Below are 5,353 nucleotides of genomic sequence, written 5' to 3'. Positions count from 1 at the left end.
GGAAATGTGATGTACTTATAGAGTATATTGTTCCAACCAACGTCTTAAAATTAGGAAAATCAAAAAGGGTACTTATGAGTTTTATGTTGAATAAATTAATGTGACAAATTGAATTTCAGAACTTAAACATACTCCATATTAGTGATAGGGGCTATAAAAAATGTAAAAATCTATAGTTCCATATCGCAATATTATTTTTCCATGACTGATCAAACCTAATTTCCCCATGCTCTCTCGTATCTCACCGTAGCAGACAGTGTCTCAAATAGCAGAACCGTGAGAATCGCAATACATGTCGCATCAGCACCTAAGCATGGTGATAATGACGTATTGTGAGGTCCCTGGAAATTCCCTACTCCACACACTAAGGAGTATGACTGCACGGTTCACAGGGTCTTACTGTAGTGGAAGAATGAGAGAAGGTGTTCTACTCGAGACTAGCGACTTGCTGGCGCTGAGGCCCAGCTTGAAGACTCAATCATGATTCATGACATTGTTTGGATGGCTGACCATCTGTGGGCTATCACAGAGGTCAAACACACCTTCTCTGTGGTTTCCTCCGGGGAGAGACGTTCCCATGGAAGTGCTGGGGTCAGTGACGCCAGGAGAGATGGGAAAACTGATGAAACTTCCATAGACTAAATGAATGTTACTGTGTGAATTAAATTGTCATGTTTGGAATGTTTCAAGAGTTCATAAAGCGCAACGAATTTGAATATGTTTTATTGTACTGTAAGTGGTATGGATTTATTGTTACAGGGAAACTGATATTTTGTTAGCCGGATTGCGGATAGTTCAAAGAGCAGCGACACAGTGGTGGGCTCCTACCATTTAAATTCAGTTGATTAGAATCTGGTTGTGTTTTCCTGTCTTTTGCTTTTGATTTCAAAGTGTAAAGAAATGTTAACTCAGGTTGGGGATGAGTTTCTGCTTGAATTTGACAGTTTGAGAACTTGCTAGCAAGCTGCTGTCGCACACTGCTTTTCTTTTAGAGCTGACTCTGAACTGAAGACGGGTGTAACTACGTTAAGCCTATTGGTGACAGTCATTTACTCTGAGTATTCTGAAATGTACCATGTACACTTTCTTTCTTCTCTTAATTATTTTGTGACTAAAATGATATTAGTTGAAATGAGTAAATTGATTCCTCGTTCTACAGATTAATTGACTATACGCTTATAATTTATGTCTATCGATAGTTGTTTTTTACACTACACATTCTTGGATACCACCTTGACATCTCTGATCTGCTTGCCTCAATAAATGACTGCTAGAACATTGGTTGCCAGGATTAGCTATTTGTAACAAGTCTCTTAATAATTTGATAACGGTGCAAGTTAGAGACATGTTAATTCTATTCAGAGGTAATTCAAGGCTCGCTGCCTTCACTGGGTTTATCCAGAGATGTACAGGTCCTGTTGTATTTATTCACATAATATTACAGTCAGATTGATCAATGTAATTTATTATTATATTCAACATACTTTCTACATAATGGTTGGATAATTTCAACCAAACTACATAACAGCAGGCATGTATAGGTCTAAAAAGGGCTTACATTTTGTATTAAATAGCTTGTTTGTTACAATAGTTCAAAATGGCGTGGCTATACATGAGAATGAAGGGTATGGTTTGTGCCAGACAACATTTATCAACCTATTAGAGTGTCAATCAAATAATGTTTGTTCGTGTTCATTCATTATGATTTGTTATGACAGTTTTAAGACAAGTCATGGAATCTAAATGACTTCGTTAACAAACACCAACACAAAGTTAACCTGCACTTCCAACACATTGAACAGGCGGGGAGTGGAAATGTGCAACAGCCTGTTCAAATACCCCTCCACATACCCCTCCACATGAAGCTTCTATGGTTGACTAAAGTCATCCATCATGGATTTGTGTCATCAATCATTTCCTTCAAGATGTATTGCATTGTTATGGAGTCACATACTCTATGTGGTAGGTCTATTCCTCTTTAGGATATGAGGTAGTCTAAAATGGCCACTTTCATCATGATTTCCTCAAAAATGGTTTGTAATACAAATGTAAAAAAGTATGTGAAATATCCTTTACCCCAATGAAGTTTCTATGTAAGAATTTAAATGTTTTATGTAACCTTTATTTAACTAAGCAAGTCAGTTAAGAACAAATTCTTATTTACAATGGACGGCCTACCCCGGCCAAACCCTCCCCTAACCCGGACGACACTGTGCGCCGCCCTATGGGACTCCCAATCACGGCTGGTTGTGATACAGCCTGGAATCGAACCAGGGTCTGTAGTGACACCTCTAGCACTGAGATGCAGTGCCTTAGACCGCTGCGCCAATCGGGAGCCCAATTGCCAGAACAACCTGAGATACCCACATTTTTCAAGCTGTGCTGGTATGGAATCTCTCAGCAGGTTGTCCATACCATTACAATGGGCCTTCCAAAGTCCAGTACCCAGTTTTGCACTGTGAGATAGAACCACAGGTCAAAGTGGAACTGTGGCCTCTTCATTGATGAGCCTTTTGGCTTGGACCCTGGTTGGCTTTAGAGAAAGCCACATTATGAAGTATGAATTCCCCCCAACTCCAAAACAACATTATACAGAATGACAATGTATGAACAAGACGTTAGCCAATATGTAGGAACAACAGTGCTGTGGTAGGCCTACACCTATATGAAAACACATAAATAATCATTATCTTTCTGTTCATGTAGCCTACTCTATAATTTGATCTACCTCCGAGGTTAACGTCAGTGGGGGAAATTGGATGAGGACATGTAAATAAATAAGATGCATGTTATTCAGTGGGCTGTTTGCCACGGTGGATACACAGTCCAATGCATGTCTTGTACAGGACCCATCTGTTCCTAACTCTCTGCAAATAATGGGCAACATAAAAGCCAAGATACACTGTATTGTATAGCTGTGCTTGACAACCTTCACAGCCAACATCATTTGAAAGCATTACAGGCAGACAACTTCCCTGTCCTTGGTCACATGACACTGACCATGAGCACATTACAAGGCAAGAAGAACTTCAGCCAGCAAACACAGGCAATAACTACCCTAGTTTAGAAAATAAGGGGCAGTTTTGAGTGGCAGACTGATATGCCTTTACAGTATATTTTTTACTGACACGGTCTGACAGTAGCCTAGCGGAATAAACTCCACGGTGCAGGAAGTTTCTGAACAACTTCAACAGAGTGGAGCCGAGACCAGGCTTTGTGGAATCTAGCTCTGACTACATCAATTCGCCCAAGGTCAATACTTCGAATAATTTTAATTATCAAACGCCCACCTTGTACACATGTTTAAAAGCACTCGAAGGTTTTGGAACAAATAAAACCACTCGTGGACCAAAACGCTATTAGTTGGAGAACCCTGTCTTACAGCAATGAGCAAACATGCGGTGGTTGTATTTGAATGAACTATTATTGAAACAGTAACGTTATAGATTTCAGTAAGCAAAGAAAGGTATGCAACTACAGAGGACAAACATAAGTACAAGTGGGGCGTTTCATAATTTACATTTTACAAGTATTGACCTTGGGCGAATCGATGTCGTCGGCGCTAGATTCCACAAAGCCTGGTCTCGGCTCCACTGTTGGTAAAGTTGATCAACTTCCTAAACCATGGGGTGGAGTTCATTCCGCTAACAGTAGCCTAGTCTTTATTGTTTACGTTTCGTTGATAGACAAACGCCTGAGACACTTCGGCTTATCAGGGCGACTCTTTCGACGTGCACGGTGCCTTCCAACCACTGCCCCGCTAGATGGGAACATTAAATACTTGCCGATGATATAAACACGTTAATCACAAGCAAACTGTTCAAACCTGGGGTTTGTTGACGACCTGGGTGCATCGCTTTGACGTTTCCGTACCGCAGGTTGCATTCTCTTCCCGATGTCCTCCAGTTTTTCGACGAAAATTCCCACCTTATTTTTCTTCTTTGGTGTGGTTAATCGGCGGTTGGCATCCAACGTTATGGTGCATTACCGCCACCTACTGTACTGGAGTGTGGGCGGAAGACAGAGAAACTATTGTAAATCCTGCCTGCCAGTCCCGTTTTCCTTTAAAAAGAAGATAACAAAATATTTGGGACTGTATCTAATGACGTTCTACTCAGTATCCTCTTTAAACTCATTTCCTGTATCCCCTTCTCCCTCAAACTGGATCTCAGTCTCTCTCTTTCCCTCTGATACTGCCCACACTGTGTCAGTACATGCTCCACTGTCTCTGTTTCCTGGCAATATTCACCTTCTCTCCTGTTGGATGCTTTCCTATCCCATTTAGAGTTTTATTCAACCAGCTGTGTTCCAGCCTTCGTCTTTTAAAAAATAGCCTCCTCTGGGCCCGGTGATGGGCCCCAATCTGCGGAGCTGCGGGCCCTCTATGTAATTTGAATACCACCCCACCATGCCCAAGCATTAATTGTTGACGCGGGTCCATCACGTTTACAATTTGACAAGAAGATCTTTAATGTAGGCTATATGATAAATGATCCCACTGATGGTTTCACCAACAAAAGGTTTTTTTGCCACTACAAAAGCATGACATTTTAGTGTATTGATGAGAATAAATCAAATGAATAGTGAGCCAAGGCCAAGCTGTTCCATCGTGCCAGAAGAAGCAACTTTGACAGAGGAGGATACAGGTTGTCAGGTATCGGCGGATATGACCCTGAGCACAAGCCAGGCCGGACATGCTATCCCCGGGCCGGGCGGGGAGGAAGAGGAGCAGGGCGAGGCTAGAATCGTGGCGGCTGAGGAAACAGGTGGAAGTGGGACAGACAGCCTTTTTACATTTCTGGCGACAGATGTTGAAGCGCATAGTTAATATAACTCTTGCACTTGCATCATGTCATTTGGCATTCAGATGGCACCGTGAAAAGCTGGGGCAGGACAACAGTGGGAATTTTCTCTGTATAATTGAACTGCTGTCATTTTACGAGCCAGTTCTGAAATAACTTTTAGAACGCTCCGCAGGATCCGTTAACTATCTCAGTCATTATCCAAAATGAGCTGATTTATATCTTAGTCGAGCGAGTGAAGTGTGACATTCAGGGAGAGATGCAGGAAGCCCATTTTTGTTTCTATTATTATGGACACCATACCGGATGTATCCAAAGTAGACCAGTTCAGCCAAGTTTATCGCTATGTGAGAGTGATAAGGGATGCAAATAATGTCGCCACAGATCTGACCATCACAGAGTCGTTTTGGGGATTTCTGGACACTGCTGACACATCAGCAGCTGAGCTTCAACATAAAATCCTGGGCAGCATAGAGGATAATGGGCTGGATATTTCAAAATGTCCTGGGCAGGGGTATGATGGAGCTGCTAACATGAGCGGGGTCTATTCG

At 41.9% G+C, this 5,353-nt stretch overlaps 1 pseudogene; it reads right to left on the bottom strand.

Annotated features, from left to right (window-relative positions):
• The window catches only part of LOC115166806 (ceroid-lipofuscinosis neuronal protein 6-like), a 10,928-nt pseudogene extending 7,001 nt beyond the window's left edge, over positions 1 to 3,927 (bottom strand).
• Positions 3,928 to 5,353: the final 1,426 nt, after the last annotated feature.

This window comes from Salmo trutta, chromosome 29 (genome assembly GCF_901001165.1).
Source record: "Salmo trutta chromosome 29, fSalTru1.1, whole genome shotgun sequence".
In the NCBI taxonomy this organism is placed as follows: domain Eukaryota; kingdom Metazoa; phylum Chordata; class Actinopteri; order Salmoniformes; family Salmonidae; genus Salmo; species Salmo trutta.
The sequence above is the reverse complement of the archived record's forward strand: the minus strand, read 5'-3'. Positions and strand labels throughout refer to the sequence as shown.